A 21,880-nucleotide genomic window follows, 5' to 3' on the forward strand; every position below is an offset into this window, starting at 1 on the left:
CCTCGCCACCACCCCCCCCCCCCCCCCCTCCACCCACGACCGTTAAGGGTTAAATTTGCCGCCAAATTAAAACAATCATGTGCCTCCTTTGTCTGGACACATCTATGTTAAAAAAAAAAACATGATTGGTTCATTTTGGCGGCAAATGATAAATTCAAAAATAATAACATATAATGGTTCATTTTGGCGGGAAACACAGAAATTCAGAAATACTAAATACTTTATTATTGAACTTTTTTTTAATTTACGCTGAATTTTTTTTAAAAATCAATATTGCTGTTATAATTACAGAAAGTATATATTCCCTATATCCTAATGGAATGGATGGTTATATACCTAAACATAAACAAGGAATGTACAGACATTGATTCTTTATTAGAGGTAAATATAATTGTTGAGTAGCTGCACTCTCCGATCTAGAAATGAGGTAAAGGCATCAAGCAAAATAAATCTAAAGTATTATTTTGAGGGATAAATGAAAAGGTCGTCTTTACTACGAAACATTGCCCAAAAATACACAATAAATCAGCTGAAATTACCAAATATTTTCTAATTAATTTAGTTGTTGGTCACAGCTGTCTTTAATTTTAACTTGAAAATTAATCTATTAACCTAGATTATCAACCAGACACACAATAATCCGCCTGACAAAAAGATTTTTCTAGCAGAACTTTTTTATTTGTCGATGCTGTGAGTATTGGTTCAAAAAATATGACGTAATAAAAAAAATTAGCCAATGAGAGTCCACTATAAATTTTACCATTGCATTGGTCAATAACGGCCTCTCATTGGCTAATTTTTTTTGTTACGTTATATTTTTTGCACCAATACTCACAGCATCTATTTGTCTCATAAAATTCAATCCAATATTATGAACGAAGAAATTTTGTATTTGTATTATTTCTCCAAGCAAAGCTTTATCATAAGAAATTAATTAATTCAAAGATGGCTTATTAAACGAATGAAATAAATAAAGAAAATTTACACCAATATTATTTCTACTCTGTATTCCTATTGTTTATAATAAATGTTGATAGTTCTATATTAATTCAACTTATATTTTTCAGGCAGCTTATAGTGATTAATAAAAAATGACGTCAAACAATATAAATGACCAATGATAGGCCAGTATACATTGTAATTGACCATTGAGTAAGTGTATTAGACATAATAAGTTGCTTCTTCAACTTGTACTAAAAGCTTTGTTAAAGTCAAGATAACATTAAGTAACCTATAACATGAGCAAAACTGCAGAAGCAACCCAATCTTTCCCACTTTTGTATTAATTTTGTTGGGACATGATTCAAGTTACGCCATATTTTTCTTTCCCGAGAAAGGGAAGGGGGAAGAAAAAAAGAGATGGGAGAAAAGGGGGTTTTCCCCATCTCTTTTGAAGAGATTTTCTTCTCCCCTTCCCTTTTTCGGGAAAGAAAAATATGACGTAACTGGAATCATGTTCCAACAAAATTAATACAAAAGTGGGAAAGATTGGGTTGCGTCAAAACTGCAAGGAGGGAGGAAAAATTTGAACTGTTGATTAAACTGGTGTCAAAAACTTTGGGTACATAAATTGAATATTTGATTCGTTGGTCCCATATCTATCGCTGATCAAACTATTCAACCATTAAATTTAATTTTCCAGAAGGGATAATTTTGTCATTATTGGGAATGTATAATCAATTATCAACCATTTTCTTATACTTGACAAAAAAGGGCTATCAAAAGAAAACCATATAAAAATCTTTTTAAAAGTTAGTAATAAGTCTCAAGATAAACAGTAGAAAATTAGATAACAAGATAGCAAATATCTAGATATAAAATGTACATAATTTGTAGAATGCTAGCTGTAGAAAGGAATCTTTTAAAAAGAATTTTAATCAAGTTACCTAAAATTTATAAAAGAATGTTTAATAGAAGTAGAAAATTTCAGCAAAAATTATATTTACAATTTTAAATATTGAATTTTGAGGACAGCGGAAGATGTAAGGAAAATAGCTTAAAACCACCTTAATATATCTATAAAGCTAACGCTTACCGGAAAAGTACAACCAATTCAAACCTGCAATTTCAGATATCTTTAGTTTCAGACCAAAAAAAAACCTTACTACTTTATATTATAGGATTGATTAAAACTTTTCGAGAATTTTAAAATAAAATTTTACTACCTTATCCTAACCACTTTTATAAAATATCAAAGTTTAATTTGTTGAAATAACTTTGTTCTTGAAGTTTAATTCTTGCATTAAAATTTAGTTGCAACCTATTACAAATTATAAAATTGTAGTGGCTTTTAAATTAATAGCAACACTATTCCATAGATAGGGCTTGTGCTTATGCAAAATATATTTTTTTTAAATTGTTAATCAGAAGTTTAGGTATCCTTACATTAACAAATTCAACATTTAAGAAATTTTAAAAATTTCTGAAACAGATAATACTTCATATAGACATAATTGAATTTTAGGACTTGATGATAAAGCGGCTAAGTTATAACATAATACTTAATCGTCCTAGAAATCAATATTTAAAAATCAAGTTAATAGAATAGTTAAAAACCTCGTAAACTTTTTTCTTTATAAAAAAGGTAAAACTGTAAACTGTGAACTTCTGGAATTGACTATAGAGTTACGGAACGGATCGAAAAGTAAGCGCTAATTATACTTCTTTTGATTTGACTATTTTATGATTTTAACATTTATAAAAACAATCCTTCCCGTTCTGTCATACATCATTGAGAATACCAACCCTAGAGTGTAAGATACCATATCATAACTCTTATGGATCTTTTCTTCTTTGTTAATTAAAATGCTATTTATGGCTATGTGCATAGTAGACCAGTTCAATTTTCACATTTGTGTAGAACAGCTACTCAATAAGTAATTATTTCGCCCCAATTGAGACTTTTGTAACAATGACAGTAACTACTTTATCAACTGAAATTAAAATAAATCCTAAAATTAAATAAATGACAATATTTTAGCACAATTTTGAGGTCCTGTAAAAAATCTGACTTATTAAGTCGTATACTTTTTTCATTCTCTCTTTTGCTTAAAATTTTTTTTTTGCAATTTTAGTTTTAACTAATTTTCCAATCCGAAGGATTATTGAGAAGAAATTTATATATTATAATACTATACATAATGTTTAAAGCTGTGTTTATATTTTATTGTTTATTCAAAAGTACTTGAATCTATTTGGACAATGATTGTACTTTATACTTTGTAGATAAAGTTACCAATCTATCCATCTTTTTGTTCATTAAAGCTACTCTATCACTTATAATTATGAATATATTTATCCTTATGCTATAGCAAAAGGATCTCTTCTGTTTGTGTGTGTACCAAAGGATCTCGCCAACCGCTGATATGATTTTCCTTTACAGTGTAGCTTCTCATATATTCTGGGAATGTTTAAGAGTAATCACAAAAAATTCTAAATATACAATTAGCGCACCTTGCGGCCTTCTTGATATTTTTAGGTAAGCAGCTGATCTTCACAAAGCCTCTTGGGGCGTAGCCGCTAGTTACCATTTAAAGAGCTTTAATACTATTAAAAGTCTATGTAAGAAGTAGGGTTGAGCCGGATATCCGGTCATTTACAATATCCGGCCGGATACCGGATATTAAAACTATCCGGTTACATGATATCCGGCTGATTTTTGACGCCGGATATCCGGTTATCCGGCCGGATATCCTGTAATTTGCCGGATATCGAACGTTGGCCAGATATTCGGCCGGAACCGGATATCCGGCATTAAAAATCAGCCGGATATCCGGTATCTGGGATCCGGCCAAAACAGTATCCGGCCCAACCCTAGAAAGAAGTGAAGTTACCCAGGGATAGGGCAGTAAACAAAAATTACAGTCTAAACGAAGATGAACAAAATTATATACTCCTTCTAAAGATAAAAATCAGTGGTTAGAATGTTTGAACAGTTAAAGCAAGTTATTGAACCAACTAATCAAAATTTGATAAAGTATAGCCAATATTTTTTAAAGCCAATGTATAAAAACTCTGGGTACCAATATAATTTACAGTCCAATGTCCCACCTCCCTACTTTTTTTTCTTCATTATTTCTTGATTCTTTAGTAATGAAATGGCTCAAAAATGACTATATTGTCAAAAAACACTTTACTGTTATTTTCAATTCTTTTTATTGTTAATATTGTGATTCCTATGGAAACAATGGTCCTTGTAAGTTCTTTTGCATCAAGAGTTTAGCCAAACATTTGTCAAGTAAACTTTTTTTGTGCACCAATTACTTGCTATTTGATTTATTAGTTAGAGACCAGCTACAATAGAGATGGCCAGAAATAGAGCAACAGATTTTATAAATGTATTAGATTTTGCCCTCCTCCAAATGAAAATTTAAACTCCTTGAGGGAGCAACAGGCACTAACAAATATTTGGGTATGCTATATGAACTCCCCTAATTGTATTTACTGCTGCTATGCCGACACGTGAAACTAATAGTTTAAGATGGGGGGATGCCTTACCCTATATAGGGGTGCATCGTATTATAATGTACTGTGAGGATTCTCAGACAAAGGTCGTATGTTATAGTTGTCTGTTAGGGTAATAGGAAGAATGGAAAGGACAATTGATTTTAATAAATCCTTTAAGAGATCACATAGAGTTTTTTCTAGGGATATGTATAAAACACATTACACATTCTAGGAGTTGATATTTCTATTGTTTGGAGGAAATGATAGAAAGAGAGGGTTTTGGAAAAGTAGATTATATTCTTACATTACTACAATTATAAAAATTATAATTTGTGTTTATTTAGTCAATGAACGTTTTTTAAGGAAGGATATTTGATTGAAAAAGAAAATTAATCCTTTAAACAAATATATTTATAAATAACAAAAGTATCTAAAAAAATTACTAGAAATAAAATAAAAATGATTTTAGTTTGCTTTAATTAAAATTTAAATTTGTTTTCCGGTAATTTGAAAAATGTATTGTAAGAAATAGTAGAATCAATGCAATTTGCTATAATTGTGCGCTAAAAATTGACATTATTCTGTTGTTTTACTGCTTTGATAGAACACCAAAGTAGATCAAGTGCAAATGAAAATTGTCATGCGACCCTAGTGGTGTTTTCACATAATAACTAAAAATCATATCAACAAAGCTACACCTTGATTAATATTTTAAAGTAGAATCATCTTAACTTTTAGGGGGGTGGGGGCTACCCATTAATATTAATTATTATGGCATTTAAAACAAAGATTATTTATTTAAAGAGTAAGTTTTAAACCATTTCTTTTAATAGGTAGTTATAAATCTATCTCAACCATAACATTTGAATTAGTAACTACTGCTGCTTCATAACGAAATATATTCTAAAGAAAAAAATCTTCATTATCCATCGCAACTCTTAATGAAATGAATCAAGCTTATTTAGCTTGGTTCGTTTACTACTGAGTCCCTATAGTTGCTCAATTGTATGGACAACAAAATCCTGTAATTTTTAGTAGCCCAGGAATTGTACAGAAGTATATAAATAAATCTTAAAAGATGTATAATTAAAAAATTTTTTTTGTAAAACTTTTATTATTACGTATTTTATTGGTGTTTAATCAGTTTATAAACATAAAATCACAAAAATATTACTAAAAATATAAAATTGAAATTATTTACAATTACTATATAAAAATAAATTTGGTTTCTTTCATGTGTTCCGTCTTCTTTGAAGATGTGTTGAGTGCTGGTAATTTCTCGTCTAGTCAAAGTGAGGGCAATGGCATCTTTTTCATTAACACAAGGATTTTTGGTTATCCTGATTATCTGTTTACCCTGAGCCATCAGCTTAAGAAACTGAAAAAAAAAAGAATGAAAGTTTAAGTTAGAAAAAATTCATAGTTGAAAGAAATATTGACAGATATTAAGAAAGAGATACAAAAACTAACAAACAGATTTTCTTAATGTCCCTGTAATAACACTAACCCTTTTATCCTCTTATCCACTTATTATACGCATTCTGATATTTTGGGAAACGCATAAATATTGCTCTAAAATTCTTTAAAAACTCTTTTAACATTGACAATACAGGTTTAATTTTCTTATTTCTACATTCAAAAAGAAACCAAGCTGAAATAATAATTTCTGTATTGATTATTATAGCTTTATAGAATGGTATATTAGACGGTGCTCCCAAGAGAACATAATTGGCAACCCATGTTATATTAGATTGGTAAAGAAAAGTGTTAAAATATTCTAAAAGTAATTCTGTATTTGATGAACAATAAAGATAAAAATGACAAGAAGTTTCTCTAGGGGTGGGAAGATTTAAAGCTATTGTACATTGTGTACATGCTGGACTAGTGTCACTAAATTTTGATAAATTTGCATTAAAATGAAGAAGATTGTTAGATAATTTAAAAGCAAAGTCTCTTATGTTCATGGGAAGATAGGATAATCGCCACATGCACATAAACCTTGATTCTCTATTTATATCTATTTCATTACTGAGCCACATATTTCTAGTTTTAACTGGTTGACAATTAGTTAACATAGATTTGGATATATCTAAGAAGTATCTAAAATCTTTTGCTCTCAAATTGGGCTTTGAAATAAAGACTAATATTGAAACAGATTTTTGAGAAAATTTTGTTTTACACCTATTTAAAAATACTCTTAGATTATGTTTCATTCTTATAAATTCATTTGGGGTTACATAACAGGAAGATTTCCTGCAAAATTCATCATAATTTAAAACATTGCCAAAGTTTGAGATAAAATTACTTAAGGTAAGATTTTTTAGTTCATTACCATACCTTAACCATGAGTTTATTGTGAAGAAGTTGTTATTGATCATATTTCCTTGATTATCCGTGAATAAATGATTATTAACAACTTGGGCAGCGAGAATGTTTCCACTAAATTTCCAATAATAATCACAAAAACGTAAAAAAGCTTTAACTAGATTGTACAAAATTGGGTTAGATTCTGGAATAATTTTATCAATTTGTATAGACAAAGGGTTTTCGGGATCTGCAAGATATTGTCTCAATTCTTTACCCCATGAATCATTTGCCTTAAGACCTTTTAAAAAAATGCTAACTTTAAGACTAGTGAGAAATTCTTTTGGGTTAGGCAGGCCAAGCCCACCCTTGCTACAGTCAAGAAAAATTCTATCCTTTGCAATCCTTCCCCCTTGTTTTAGAAAGCCTACAACACACTTTTCAAAGTCTGCTAAAAATTGGTCTGTTGGTTCGAAAATTGAACCTAGATATGATAATTGTGAATAAAAATATGTTTTTATAATAGAAACCCTTCCAGGAATACTAAGATTGAATAAATTCCAAAAATTGCGCAATTTTACAACTTTTGCCAATATTTTGTCCCAAATTAAATTAGTGTCATTTAAAGATTTGTGCAAGCTTAGACCTAAAATTGTGAAATTATCTGAAATTTCAAAATTCAGTTCCTCAACTTTTCTTATAAAATCTAAAGAAGGTAACCCACCAGTTATTATAATTTGAGTCTTAGAGTTGTTAACTTTAAGGTTTGATAATTTTCCAAAGCTGGTCAAAATATCATAACATTTTTGGAGAGATTCTGCCTTTACTTCCATGAAGTTTTGCATATCGTCTGCAAAACCACTTGCTACATTTACTTTATTTTCATCTCTGTTAAAATTGTAAGGAATTGAATTTGGAATTTTAAGAGTGTTTGTTAGACATAATTTTATAACGAGTGGGTTTATTGCAATTTTAAATAAATTTGGAGATGGAAGGTCTCCTTGAATAATACCTATTTTATTTTCAAAATTTTGTGTTAAACCGCAATCAGTCAAGATACAAGATTTTCGGTTTTTAAAAGTAGAAGATACCATTAAAATAAATTTTGGACCAAAATTAGAGAAATGCAATACAGATTGTAAGTAGGTATTTCCTATTGTATCAAATGCCCTCGAAAAATCAATTATTAGACTTGCTAAAGGAGAATTTGTGGAGTTTGATTTTGAAAGCAGTTCATATACATTTATTAAACATTCTTGTATAAAATACTGATCGGAATAAGCTTTCTGAGCATTGTGTATTATGGAATCTACAACAGTTTTTAATCTTAAATTTATAACTCCACTATATAGTTTATAAGGAGATGTAAGTATACCAATGCTACGCCAATTTTTAATATTAGAAAGATCTTTATCTCCACCCTTTGGAATCAAATTGCTTCTACTTATATTCATCATACCTCTTAACTCCCCTTTATTAGCCATATAGTTAAAACCATGTAACATTGTATCTTTAATTAAATCCCAAAAATGTTTAATTGACGCCATAGGTATGCCATCTAAACCAACAGCAGCATTTAAATTAGCATTTTTAAGCACGGTTTCAAGTTCAGACATTTGAATAGGTGACTCAAGATTTAATTTATCTTCTAGCGATAATTTAAAAGGGTCAAAAATTGGATCATTTTCATTTCTTTCAAAAAATTCTTCAAAAGAAATTTCTGGCTCAACAGACGTGCTAAAAAGTTGTTTAAAGTGATTAACAATAAAATTTTGTCTCTCATCATCATTTTGAATAATATTCCCTGAGTAGTCTTTAATCAAAGATACAGATTCATGAGAGTTCTTATTTTTCAAAAGTTCAGAAAAGCTTCTAGTGCTTTTCTCATGGTTTAATAAGTTAAAATAATTTGTGTTTTCCAAAAGTCTTAGATTTTCTCTGTGTTCAATTTCCAAAAGTTTTGCCTCAGTTTCTTTAAAATTAACAGAATTAAAATCACCAATACTTCTTAAATATGATAATTGATCAGACAATTTATTTTTTTCCTCCTTTGTTGTTTTAACATAAAATGACTGAAATGATATACATGTATTTTTTATTTCATTTAATAAACATTCTAACATTAAGTCCGGTTCCAACTTAGTGTTATAAGATAAAAAAGTTTCAATACTGGGAAAAAGTGAACAGTTTTCTTCAATTTCATTACTATAAACTTTAATTAAATGTTTACAAAATTTGTCATTGGGTAGATTTAAGATCGTTTTTTCAAGCCCCTGAATATACAAAGATAAAATGTTAATCCTATTAATTAGTAGAGTTAATTCATTTTTATTTGGAGGTTCTGTATTATCAACCATAAAGCTGTACACAGAAAATTTTACTGTAGAATATAAATGTTCAATATTAAGTAGGGAGCTATCAATAACTTTTGGTCTAATAATATTCTTACTTTTTCCAAAGAAAGTGACAGGTTTATGGTCAAAATATTTTGATACCCTATTTGGATATTCAACTTTTTTGATTAATGGACTAAATTGTGGGCTTGCCAAACAATGGTCAATCCTTGACCTATTTATAGCTTGTTCACTAAAAGGAATATAACTATAAGTTTTTAAATTTGGATACAAAAGTCTAAATTTGTCTACAATAAATCCTTCCCTTATCCATGAAACTAAAGTTTTTGTGTGAATTAAGTTAGGTATTGCGCTCATGTTAAGAATTTCATAATTATTCAAAACTACGTTAGAATTTATAGGCAAATCACAAGTTAAACAGTTCAGATCTCCCAAAATAACAAACTTAGAAATTCCAATACTTTCAATTTTTTGTTTTAAGAGTGAATAAAAATCTTTATTTTGAGATTGAGTTGGACCATAACAGTTAATGATAAGCATTCGTTCATTATTTATATGCAAATCAACGATAATGACATTTTCACACCTAGATTTAAATATTCTATAAACTTTATGACAAAAATTTCTCCTTATCATTGTGATTACACCACGATCCCCTTTTGTGCTATTAAGATAAATATCATAATTTCCGAATTTACTTATCATTAAATAGTTTTTAAGAAATGTTATATTATTACCCACACGCGTGTCTTGAAGTAAAATTATATGTGAATTTGTTTTTAAAACTGCATTAATTTTCATTTTAAACTTCCCACCATCTTTATCTAGAGAGGCCAAACTTAAATTTAGCGAGTTCATATTTTGACTTATAACTTTTACATTGTCTAAGCAAAAAGAATTTCCAGATGTAGGCTGGTTTACTGGGGGAGGGGGACTTAAAATTACTTCTTCAAATATTAATTCCTCGCCTTTTTAAATTTAGGATCCCCTAAAAGCTTACAAAAAGACATATAATTTTTCTTCAAGTTAAAAAAGTTTATCCCTTTTTTGAAAGATAAAACTGAACCAAGAGACATAGTGTAATGTTTCAAAATATTTTTTTGCAATTTATGAGAAATGTCAAAGTAGAGATTTGGATGATAAAATTGGGGTAAATTACAACCAAGGGCAGAAGGGGGAGAATGTAAAAGGGGGAATAACATTTCACATCTATAGTAAATATACCATTTAAAAGTAACAACAAAAAGGAGCAGTTTATATAAATAATGCATTATTTTGACAAGAATATTTTAAATCAATGATTATTTTGTTTACTCACATTTGTATATATTTACTAGAGAAAGGTTGCAAGAATTTGGTGTTTACAAGCATTGCTTGAGGCGCAGGAGTTTTAAAACTTTCTAAAAATGTCCAGTTAGTACCCATCCTTGTTCTGTAAGACACCATTATGGATTTTCCGGTTGCGCTGGGCCTAATAAGAATTTGCTTAGAGGTTAAATCTATGTCCTCAGATTTAACATTTTGGTACTTTTCTCTTAAACTTTTAATTATAGGAAACAATTGTTTAGGCCAATGAAAGTTAACATCTAACCCCTTAGTCTTTAGAGCCTTATCTAAAGCAGCCTTTCCTTGTTTAGTTTTGGATTTTAGTAATACTGGAACGATAAACTTTTCATTTTTCTCAAATGTTTCTTTTGCTAATGGGGTGATTACTACGTCCGATAAAACTTTAGGGGTGAGAGTAGAAGAAAGCTTTGTCTTCACCGTTTCAATCATAGAAATGTCAGAATCCCTATCAATGTGAACGCCTAAATCCAAGTTGGGGACCTTACTACTTAGAGAAGCAAGCATGGTTTCATTACACAAATCTTTATACCCTGCTGACCTTTCGATATCAGACACAAGGTCGCCAGAAGCCACATTGATAGCTACAGTGGCCTCTAGTTTCTCAATTCTTTCAATTAGCGTCTTCTGGTTATTAGATAACCCGAAAACAAACTTAGACAAATCATTCATCTTAGATTCTAGTTCAATAAACCAATTGGTTATTGGAGCTATGATTTTAGCCTTTTCACTAGGCTTCCCACTATTACATTGACTTAGCTTATCAAGTTCTTCCCTAATTTTTCCCGTTGTCTCAGTTATTTTAGAGAAGTGGTCAAAAGTAAAATTATTCCAATCTGCAGGGGTAGTGGAATTTTCTCGCTGCCCTTCAAGGGAGGAATTAGAGTTAGGGGTAATGTTATTAGTCATAATCACTAAGAATAAAATTAGTTACCTTCACTAATATATTAAACTAAGGATGAATATCACAAATATCAATACTTTTAAATAAACACAAAAAAAAAACTTATCTTAAATTTTTCACTAGTGGAGCAGATTCGATGTGTGTTGGGCGGTCAAACTTGATGAGTCAGCTGTAGAATTAATTACAATTTTATTTGTACTGGTTATCAGGCGGTCAAAACTAGATAATCTAGTCGGTGAAGAGTTATAAGTTGGGGTAGGGGAGGAGAGTGGTTAGGACAACCTTTCACCTCAAGCTCAACTGAATAACTGAAACTAACAATGCATTTCCACGGATAATAAATAAAAAAATTAAAAGATTAGATCGAGTTTTGTTGGCCCCGAGTCTCCAAATGCCAAGGACATCAAAATTATTATCAAACAGTTTTTTGAAACATTTTAGATGAAAGGGGTATCAGAGATATATTCTAACACCAGTAGAATCATAATTCAGAGTTAGAAATAAGAATAAGAACACACATTCATTTTTATTAGGATTTTGAATTTTAATTTCTTTTATTCAGTTGGCTGAATGTTTATGTTTTTTCCTTTTGGCGTAATATTGGGTTAGAATAAATAATAAGTTAAAAGTTTGGACAATTATATTTAAAACCAATTGATATTTAACAAAAGTACCCAAAGTAGTCAATAAATAAGAAAACGTTGGATACCAATATAATCTATAGTCCAATGCCACATCCTTCCAGGTGCCTACCAGATTTTCAAACAATTGTAGAAAAGTTTTAATAATATCAACAACAAAAAATACATTTTATTTATTTTTTAGGGTTTCCGGAAATCAGGGTATGCCCCATATGACACAGTTGTTAGAGGACCTATTATTGGAGAAAGGTGAACTATTAGCCCAGCTACTCTATCAATTCTAGCTATTGTCTGTCCGTATCTTTTCAACCACATGAGAACATTTAGTCATTAAATTTGAATTTATAAATCCATTATTTCCAAGTCAAAATTTAATAAGATACAAATGCATGATCTAAAACTGTGTTACTAGACTTCTTAAAACAATAGAATTAGTTTATTTTCTCTTAAATTTAAGTCACTTGTCAGCCTAAAATATAATACTACAATTACCCTAATGACTAATTAAGCTGTTTTAGTGCCTATAAAAAAGTGTACGAATGAAAAAACTTTTGGCCGAAACATCTCGAATGACATTATTTTAGTCCATTATTCTTATATGACTTCATTCGGGATACATCGGCCAAAACACTATAAAGAGCTTCCTAAAAGTGGGAAGGAGAGGTGTAGGAAGGTGTCAACACTTCCTAAACAAGGAATTAGTAACTGACTTCCATTTTTTATCTCTAAAATGTTTTCACCTTTGTGGTGAAATGATGTGCATACTATATCTAGATTACCCGTCTGACCCGAATTTTCGTCAAATAAGGAAAATTTCTAGCAGACGAAATAATTGTTTATTTAAATTATTGGATTGTTTTAAAAAAATCAGACTTGCTAATCGCTGGTGAGGCAAAATCACTTTAAAAATCTAAAAAAAATTAAACAAAATCTTATGTTAATGACCCTTTTATGATTTTATTTATTTTTTTTAGATTTTTCATGCAATTTTGGAGGATTTTTCATGCAATTTTGGAGGATTTTTCACAAAATAATTTTGTTTCTTCAGCGAGTAGCGAGCCTAACTTTTTTTTACAATCTACCTCTGTTTTGAAGCTTTAACATTTCAAAAAATTCACGACAAAATTTGTGGGCAATTAAGTCTGATTCAGCAAAATAATCTCTCTACTTTATGTGCAAGATTCTGTAACTCTTCAATATATTTTGCACCAATTGGACGTAATCCTCTTCTTTTGCAGGCTGATGAACCCGTGGTCGAACGTGTTATGGGTGCACAAAGATGCTAGAAAAATCAATCTCTCCCCCACTCCAATGGATGCTATGAGAATTACCTCACTTGATGGTTCTAGTATTGTATTCTAATTTTCTTTTATTAGCGGATTTCAAATTGTTTAGTTGGAACTAAAAGTGTGTTCTATAGAGCTTAGAATTCCTCACAGTCTATCTGTTACCCATGTAAAGTGTTTCCTATTAGAGTGCCCTTGAAGCTAAAGCTGTTAGTGTTTAATAGTACTTATTTCAGATGCCCACTTTCATTTAATTTTTTTAAACTAGCGGAAACGCCCCTAGAGGCCTCTTGGAACATTTGAGAAAATTGTGGATGTGGAAGGTCTAACCGTTTGAATTTTAGTTTTAAAAAGAGAAAGAAAAAAAAAATTGGGGGGAGTGGGGTCATTTTTTCTCGGGGTGATTTCTCTTGGGAGGAAGATATACACTTCTCCAAAATAGTTATAAACCTTCCCTGGACCTATAAAAAGCTACACTGTAAAGAAGAACAATTTCGGTTTAGTACTTAGCGAGAGCCTATGCTTCAGAAAAAAATCGTACTACTTTATATAATAGAATTATACACATAGCATTTATTTATATTTTTATTTTGTTTCTTTACATAGCATCTTCGCGTGTTATGACTGTTCACAGTCTTGTTTGAAGTTAGCTTAATTAAATTTTTATAAAAAAAATAATCAGAATATCAGTCAAAACTCTCTTTTTTTTCAATATTCATTTCATTGCAAATTTCCAATTAAACTACAAATTTTAATTTTTCTGGATTATTTTTACAGAACATAATATTGTCTTGTTTTAAATATTCAATTTCAATAATTAAATTAAATTTTATTTGAATTCTTAAGTGATTTTTCCAAAAATATTTTTAACTGTGATATATATTATTTTTTCATTTATTTGAACAATAAAGTGTTATACAATACAAATGACCCATTATGAGAGTGCTTATTAGAGGGTAAAGGTTATAAGAATCATAATTTATATTTTATTAATGTTTTCTGTTTAAAAGCGAAGCTTTTCTATAATTAGGGTTGGTCCGTCCGTTACGGATAGCTTTTTTCGTTAATTTAGGCATGTTAGAATTGTGCTATCGATTTTAAACTTTGCATGGCGATTCCTGTAGTAGTTAGGTTCGATTTAGAAAGCGTAGCAACTCTATAATCGCTACCAGAATGTACGTAAGTCCGTAACATGTTTATTTTTTTTATTTTTTTCAACTAATTTGTATGTGATCTAATTATCCGATTGATCTGACTTTTGGTATACTGTTTTCTTGGACAACAAAGTACAATATTATAAGTGAAGCATCTCTATAATCGAGTCCTAAAAACTAAAGATGCAAATTAACATTATCCTGTATCAAGCAGTTTTCAACAAATTTACTTACAACTTAGATTCGACTCTTATATTATAGTCATTTAATTCTGACAATATACAAGTGTTTATTTCCGTTTGTCCTACAGTTTCAGAGCTTCTCTTTTATGGATTTGTCATTCTTGTTTAATAATAGTTATTTGAATAATTTAATTTAGAATTCTCATAAATAAGAATATTAAAAACACTATTGCATTATTCTTATTCAAATGTTGCAAATAAAGTCTACATATTTTAGCTGGTTTTGCAAAAATTGTAAAAAAATATGGAATGTTGAAAAATCTGGTTCTAAAAATATTTCATAATATGGTATCACTATACATAATAGCCATGCATATACCCTTTGATTTTAGTGTGATTATAAAGCAATAACATGACATTTAAACTGGCCTAAACTCTGCATCCAAAACTGTTAAAGTAATCCCAAGAGTTGTAATGACAATGCACACATGGAATAATTATACTTAGAATGTGTTTTAACACTAAATAAGCCTTATCTACTAAATTAATATTCTATAATTTTAAACTATGATAATGCAAATAGCACTCATATTGTTGCAGTTCTGTAATATCCTAATATAATATTCTATGTAGTATCTACTATACTTTTATTCTATATTATTCTATGAAGCATCTACTATACTAATAATCTATAATATGAATCTATGATAATGCACATAGCCTTCATATTACTATAGTTCTGTAATTTTCTAATGTAATAATCTATTTAGTATCTACTATACTTTTATTCTATATTATTCTATTAAGCATCTACTATACTAATACTCTATAATATGAATCTATGATAATGCACATAGCCTTCATATTACTATAGTTCTGTAATTTTCTAATGTAATAATCTATTTAGTATCTACTATACTTTTATTCTATATTATTCTATTAAGCATCTACTATACTAATACTCTATAATATGAATCTATGATAATGCACATATCCTTCATATTACTATAGTTATGTAATATTCTAATATAATATTCTATGTAGTATTTACTATACTAATATTCTATAATATGAATCTATGATAATGCACATAGCCCTCATATTACTGCAGTTTAGTAATATTCTAATATTCATTCTTTGTAGTATCTACTATACTAATATTCTATGATATTAATCTATGATAATGCACATAGCCCTCATATTACTGCAGTTTAGTAATATTCTAATATTTATTCTTTGTAGTATCTACCATGCTAATATTCTATGATATTAATCTATGATAATGCACATAGCCCTCATATTACTGCAGTTCTGTAATATTCTAAAACAAAACACAATATGTTAAACTATATAAAAACCAGAGATAAAAGGGTTTTTAAATGATTAAAATGATTTATCTAAACGTTTTTTAAGAAAGTGATTTTAGGTTCTCTATTTTATTGTAGCCTCAAATATGTTCTGGGGTGGTTTTAGGCTATTTTATTGAAACAATCAGTTTTTAGATAGTGTCAGGAAATTTTTTCTGCTCATTAAACAAAACGCCCCTAGATGCTAAAAAGCAGCCGCAAATATTATTTAAAATATTTTAGAAATTTTACTTATGCAATTAGGCACAAACTTTGACGCCTAGAACTAAAATTGCATGAAATATATTTAAAGGTAAAAAAGGGCGAATGTGATGAGATTTTATTTTTGCAGTAAAATTGTTTCCTTTTAGCAAATTAACTTCACAGCATTTTCAGGGATACAGGAAAATGTCAATAGAAAATAAATTACTCCTTCCTCAAACAGATAAGATAATTTACTTTGCAGCATGGCTTCGAAACCGATTAATATCCGATGAATTCAAACCGGTTCTCAGCATTTCTAAAAAATCATATATTTCATCGTTTTTTATATATTTTTTTTGAATAATAAAATTAAAAACAGAAAGTTTTGTTTGCCAGGGCCTTCTTCCCCTCAGGTCTAACAAAACTGGTTTGGTGTTAAACCTTGTAACATTTTCATTTTAATATCCGTGGAAACCTATCTATAATACGATGCGATAAATAACTATTCATTGTTCTATCCCTCTTTCCATGTGAAAAACATGTCTTCATTTATCTTCCTCTCTTATTCATACAGGATTGGAAAGTTTTTTTTTTGTACAGTGTCAGTACTCAACTCTTCCCTTTAATTTTATTTTCTCTTTTAGAAACACCCTTTTTGAAGCGTAGATCAACTACATTATTTGGTATGTATGTCTGTCTGTCGGACTGAAAAAGAAAAAAAGGACCATAAATGCCTAAGTTTTGTAGAATCTATGTCTCTGTCGACCAATTTATCTATTTCATAATATCCTTCTCTCTCTCTCTCGCACACACTCTTTCTTTCTTAGTCTTCTATTCTCTTTCTTTCTCTTTTTTCTCTTATTTACTAAGTATATTTGCGATTACTTTTATGTAATGAAATCTTCCAATTTTTAACATGTACAAAACGGCCTGCTTAATTGCTTCAAGATCCATGTCAGATCTATATAGGAAATAAATGTCTATAAACGAGCTCAAGTTTTCCAAGGAATATATGATAAAAACTCATAGTGCTCCAATAATCCATAATAAACTCTCATTGCCCAGAACGATAAGACCCATTATTTTACTTTATTAAAAATAAATTCATTTTTTTCATTTCATGTTGCTATTTACCTTATATTGATGTATTTAATTTCTAATCATAAAAAAGAAAATTTAAATTTATAATATGATAAATTTAAGAAAACTATGTTTTAAAAGAATTCGATTGTGGCGACATTTTGTGTGTTCAAATATTAAACTAAAATTGTAATCATCATCATTAACCCTTTGGTGATGGTAATGTAAAGAAAAAAATATAATTAAAAAAAATCTTTTAAAAATCATTTAAATTATTAGATATTTACTTTCTTTTAGATAGTAATGCCGGGTGAGGAAAATAGATTTATTGAGAAATAGATATGCATATAGAAAACTAGCCAATAGGGAGATAATTATATCGAGCCAACTCTAGTTCATATAATATATTTGATTTCACTTTCCTCTCCTCCCCTTACCTAAAATTTTAAAAACATCAACCTGCGGGTACCACAGGCACAACTAAAAGTTTGTGTATGGATGGAAAGTAATACCTTACACGTCAATCCATACTGTACAGACCATCACTCACAGAAACAACAGCTCTTATTTTAACAGACTAATTGTCATTACATTTACATTTAACACCCAGCTAAACTACAAGACTAAAGATTATGAACTTATTAGAATACTAAACAAACACATTATCAACCCATCCCCTTCCTTTTATTTAAGTTCAAAATGAGAGAAATGGGTTTCATTGCTTAACAAGGCATTTTGTGGGGAAAACGCTACACAAACCTTACATGTAAATAAAATATCTGAGTCCCTGGTAAAATGTAATTGACCAATTCACCTTCCCATTTTCACTTGTTAAATGCATTACAAGTTCTGTTTACCTAGAGTTCAATTACTTCATACGAGCGGGGCTGCCGTCCTGTCCATGACACTCTAACGTTTCAGTTCCAACAACCAAGGATGACTAAAAATTAGGGGTGTTAGGTTAAGTAACACCCAACAGACAATCAGCTCTTTGATAGCACGACCTTTGTCTGAATGTCCCGACTGTGCCTGGTAAAATGTTTCGCCTGTTTTAAGCCAAGCCTTCCCCCCCCCCCTACCCTAACTATTAATGTCACGCACCTGACATAGCAGCAGTATGAACCATTTTTTATGGGTGTAGTTATGAAACCGGTGTTAAACTGCGATTCGAACCTATCAAATCCACCACGACGAGCAGATGCGCTACGTGTTGAGCCACAGTCAAGGGTTTTTATTTACCTATAATATATACAGGTATTAGACGGCCTACAAAATGGGGAACTTAATCTTATCCCCAATAATAATTTTTTTGTGTATATTAAAGTTATTGGTGGAATAGTTTGGACACTGAGTCAAGATTTAATGAATGTACCCAAAGTTTTTCAACCAACGAATGAGATCATATTAAAAAAAAACCTTGTATCCTACCCTCTCCCCCCCCCCCCAGACTTTAAAATTACACTCTTTTGAATCTGATCCTGGTATTACTCCCCTCTACAGATCACACTCCGCTCGATTTTGGTTTTGAAAATTGAAAAAGGCGTTTGAAATTTTTTAGTGCACTTTGTATTTTCCCCATCGCAAAACTATTTGCACACCACTTAGCCAGATCTTTTACTTTAGTTATAAGATCCAAAACTTAAAAGTACCCATAGTTTTTAATCCACATTGAGACAAAAATTTCGATGTGGGTATTTGAAATACTGATTTATTGACTCTATACATTGAGCTTGGAATTAAATGCATTTTGAATTCAATTAAAGTACTTCTATTCTCAAATATGTATACTCAACCAGGAAGAACGGAGATTTATCCTAATTTTTTTTCATAAAAACATAGTTTGTACATTAAAATAAAAATTGTTCCAGGAAAAACGCAGGATTGACAAACGTCGAAGGGTTCAAACGCAGGAGTGTTCAAAATATCAAGTATTTAAGTATTTTTATACAGGTGTGATATGAATATACAAATAGCCCCCCCCCCCCCCCGCAGGGGTTAGGCATTTGCTTAACCTTTAATAAGGTTAAACATAGGATAGGTTAGGTTAATTGACCACTCCTGTGTTTGTCCTAGGACTTATCAAAACCTATTCTATGTTCTTCCACCCCTAATACAATTTAAATAAAAATTAACATACCTCCTCCTTTGCCCCTGTGATAGATGTATGTATTTATATATAGTTAAGTTAAGTGCACTTTAAAAGATGTGTTAATTGATTTGAAAATTGAAAAATTCAATGCCTTCTTTGCATCTACTGATTTTGATTTATAGAGCCTTTATTCTAGAGATCTTTATTATATAAAGTCAGGTAATATCCTCTTAGAATTTTTTTTTCAATTTTGAAAATTTAAGTCTGTACTGTATGAAAACGAAATCATTTTAATATAGGATATAAATATCAATCAATTTATCTATCTACATATTTGACCTCCTACAGCTATAAATGGTGCATCTATCTTTATAACAATGTATATGTACACTCAGAGTTTTATAAAATAAGGATAACAACATCCATAAGTAACGTGGTACAAAATTTATTTGAATTTTTGGATCATGGAAAGAAAACAAAGTCATTCCTAAATTAGGATATAAGTCACCTTCCTAGGAAGGACATAAGTAGCCTTCCTCAAGTGAGAATTTGTTAGATGAAGGGCATAACATGCCTCCCTTAACAAAGATTTTGCAAGATTAAGGACATAAGTAGCCTCCCTTCACCTCACAAAACCTAGCTTTTTGATCCTTCACATAGCAAAATCTTGGATAAAATTGGTTTTTGGTCTATCACATAGCAAAATATTAGAAAACTTAGCTTTTCTGTCCTTCACATAGCTAATTCTTGCAAAATATAGCAAATTCTTGCAAAACATAGCAAATTCTTACAAAACATAGCAAATTCTTGCAAAACATAGCACATTCTTACAAAACATAGCAAATTCTTGCAAAACATAGCAAATTCTTACAAAACATAGCAAATTCTTGCAAAACATTGCAAATTCTTACAAAACATAGCAAATTCTTAGAAAACTTAGCTTTTCTGTCCTTCACATAGCAAATTCTTGCAAAACATAGCAAATTCTTACAAAACATAACAAATTCTTGCAAACCAGAGCAAATTCTTAAAAACATAGCAAATTCTTGCAAAACATAGCAAATTCTTACAAAACATAGCAAATTCTTGCAAAACATAGCAAATTCTTGCAAAACATAGCAAATTCTTACAAAACATAGCAAATTCTTGAAAAACTTAGCTTTTCTGTCCTTCACATAGCTAATTCTTGCAAAACATAGCAAGTTCTTGGAAAACCTAGCTTTTCTGTCCTTCACATAGCTAATTCTTGCAAAACATAGCAAATTCTTGCAAAACATAGCAAATTCTTGCAAAACATAGCAAATTCTTGCAAAACATAGCAAATTCTTGAAAAACATAGCAAATTCTTGCAAAACATAGCAAATTCTTGCAAAACTTAGCTTTTCTGTCCTTCACATAGCTAATTCTTGCAAAACATAGCAAATTCTTACAAAACATGGCAAATTCTTGCAAAGCATTGCAAATTCTTACAAAACATAGCAAATTCTTGCAAAACATAGCAAATTCTTGCAAAACATAGCAAATTCTTACAAAACATAGCAAATTCTTGCAAAACATAGCAAATTCTTGCAAAACATGACAAATTCTTAGAAAACTTAGCTTTTCTGTCCTTCACATAGCTAATTCTTGCAAACATAGCAAATTCATACAATGAGGGTCCCAAACTTAAAAACGAATTTTCAGCGCGATCCGACCACCGGTTCTTGAGATACGGTGACCTGGTGTCCTTGGTACTGACGGTAAGATTTGGGAAATGGTTTGAATCCTTAGTAAATTTGGCTAAGTCCAAAAATTTTTTGACCTGGTGTCCTCTCAGTAGGTACACTTGGTGTCACCTGGGTATTTTTTCTTCAAAAATTTGACTAAGTGTCAAAAAATTTTTGGACTTAACCAAATTTACTAAGGATTCGAACCATTTCGCAAATCTTACAGTCGGTACCAAGGACACCAGGTCACCGTATCTCAAGAACCAGTGGTCAGATCGCTCTGAAAATTCGTTTTTGAGTTTGGGACCCTCATTGCAAGAATTTGCTATGTTTTGCAAGAATTTGCTATGTTTTGTAAGAATTTGCTTTGTTTTGTAAGAATTTGCTATATTTTGCAAGAATTAGCTATGTGAAGGACAGAAAAGCTAAGTTTTCCAAGAATTTGCTATGTTTTGTAAGAATTTGCTATGTTTTGCAAGAATTTGCTATGTTTTGTAAGAATTTGCTATGTTTTGCAAGAATTTGCTATGTTTTGTAAGCATTTGCAATGTTTTGCAAGAATTTGCTATGTTTTGTAAGAATTTGCTATGTTTTGCAAGAATTAGCTATGTGAAGGACAGAAAAGCTAAGTTTTCTAAGAATTTGACATGTTTTGCAAAAATTTGCTATGTGTTGCAAGAATTTGCTATGTTTTGTAAGAATTTGCTATGTTTTGCAAGAATTTGCTATGTTTTGCAAGAATTTGCTATGTTTTGTAAGAATTTGCAATGCTTTCCAAGAATTTGCTATGTTTTGTAAGAATTTGCTATGTTTTGCAAGAATTAGCTATGTGAATTTGCT

The 21,880-nt window shown here is 30.1% G+C and overlaps 1 long non-coding RNA gene across 1 annotated transcript; it reads left to right on the forward strand.

The window, feature by feature from the left end:
* The first annotated feature begins 278 nt into the window (after nt 1-278).
* On the forward strand, nt 279-13,963 carry LOC145324323 (uncharacterized). Its single transcript, XR_013881242.1, has 3 exons — nt 279-381; nt 12,178-12,242; nt 13,232-13,963. It is a non-coding gene; the product is annotated as an uncharacterized LOC145324323 (long non-coding RNA).
* Nucleotides 13,964-21,880: the final 7,917 nt, after the last annotated feature.

The sequence above is a fragment of the Acartia tonsa genome, chromosome 7 (assembly GCF_053477335.1).
Source record: "Acartia tonsa isolate MP-2025a chromosome 7, ASM5347733v1, whole genome shotgun sequence".
NCBI lineage: Eukaryota > Metazoa > Arthropoda > Copepoda > Calanoida > Acartiidae > Acartia > Acartia tonsa.